A 1,765-nucleotide genomic window follows, 5' to 3' on the forward strand; every position below is an offset into this window, starting at 1 on the left:
CTTATATTTCCAGAAGATTCGCTCAGTTGTAGTTGTCTCACTCAGACGTCTGAAGTTAGAGATCTTGGTTGTTGTACAGATCATAGGCCAAGGCCTAGACTAGGGTCTTTTTTATTGGTCCCAGAATAAGTTCTGCCCAATCATGGTTATCACAGTCAGTCTTCTGTAGAAGACTTGGGTTTTTTTTCTTCTTTAGAAGAAGTTGGCTTTTATACCAATCAAAGAATGACATGTCTTCTGAATTCATCTTATCATTAGGAGGTGAAGTAAGATAACCTGCTCTTAGATCAAGTTGTTGCCATTTCCTCCTTGTCAGCATGTCATATCAAAACGAGTGCATGTTGGTATCAGAGCAGTATTAAGAATGTCCCAGAGGGTGCTTGCTTTGGCAGCACATGTACTAAAATTGGAACGATACAGAGAAGATTAGCATTGTCCCTGCGCAAGGATGACACACAGATTTGTGAAGCATTCCATATTAAAAAAAAAATGTCCCAGAGGGAGTTTGGTTCCTGGAGCTGTTGTGGAGAACTGTGTCAGTTCTATGTCTATGTCTGAGATCTAGGGTTCAGGGTTGGACGGTCACTGTCTAATCGCATGGAGTCTAAAGTAGGACCACATGACATATATTCAAGTTAAGAGATGCCTCTGTACTGTAAAGTATATGAGTTCCTATCCATATTAGAGAAGAGCTTGTTTCAATATGCAAAATTTCCCCCCTTTTTAGTATGCCTTTGCAAGAAGAAATAGTGGTATACTATATTGCCAGTGCATTTAGGGGTGAGAGTGTCAGGCTCCATCATCTCTGTGCCCTTTATTTAATAGTTTCTTTGTTTGTTTGCTTGTTTTGCAAGAAAAGTGAACATGTTTAGACTGCTGAGAAGGAACTCTGATATTTGATTTTTAAGTGCTTAGGTTCCAACTCCCTGTATATTATCTATAGTCTCAAAACTTCAGGAAAATGTGTGCTATTGGAGGTCTGAAAACCAGTAATGGATTAAGCATAGGACAAGAAAGGAGCAGCCTCCAGTTCATCATGTAGAAAAGAATTTGAGACAGCAGTCTGAGCCAGTAAGGCTCTGGAACCAATATCCACAGAGAATTTCAAGAACTTGGCAGGCACCTGCATTTTCTTTTCCCTACAGGATGGAATATAAACATTCAAACTAATCTTATCTAGATCCTTCTGATAACTGGACAGCCCAAAGGAAGTAAAAAGCCCTCTGAAATCTGTCTGTGAGGTCCTTTCATAAAATGTAGTAGATGATCCTAATAGGGGAGAAGTTATGTGAATTCTGGAAAAAGAGTCAAAGACTCAGAGAACAAGATTCTTTTTTTTGGTTTTTGGGCCACACCCGGCATTGCTAGGGGTTACTCCTGGCTGTCTGCTCAGAAATAGCTCCTGGCAGGCACGGGGGACCATATGGGACACTGGGATTCGAACCAACCACTGTTGGTCCTGGATTGGCTGCTTACAAGGCAGACACCGCTGTGCTATCTCTCCAGGCCCAGAACAAGATTCTTGATGGAGTCTTATCCTACTCTATATTATTGCTTCTGATAGCAATTTGCAATGGGAGATACGAAGTTACTTACTCCACCCAAGGCTGCTCTGAGGTCCTAATAATAAATATAAAAGTCTTAAAAACGGGTTCATTTAAATTCCTTTTGAGTCATACCTGTCTAGAGCTGTTTTCCTATTCACACAGGCTCTGGTCCAAGGTGCCCTATGCACTTTCTAAAAGCCGGCTGGTTAATATTTCCA

The 1,765-nt window shown here is 41.0% G+C and overlaps 1 non-coding gene across 1 annotated transcript; it reads left to right on the forward strand.

Annotated features, from left to right (window-relative positions):
- The first annotated feature begins 376 nt into the window (after positions 1–376).
- Positions 377–483, forward strand: LOC125998335 (U6 spliceosomal RNA). Its single transcript, XR_007491925.1, has one exon. It is a non-coding gene; the product is annotated as a U6 spliceosomal RNA (small nuclear RNA).
- The last annotated feature ends 1,282 nt before the right edge of the window (positions 484–1,765 follow it).

The sequence above is a fragment of the Suncus etruscus genome, chromosome 20 (genome assembly GCF_024139225.1).
Source record: "Suncus etruscus isolate mSunEtr1 chromosome 20, mSunEtr1.pri.cur, whole genome shotgun sequence".
In the NCBI taxonomy this organism is placed as follows: domain Eukaryota; kingdom Metazoa; phylum Chordata; class Mammalia; order Eulipotyphla; family Soricidae; genus Suncus; species Suncus etruscus.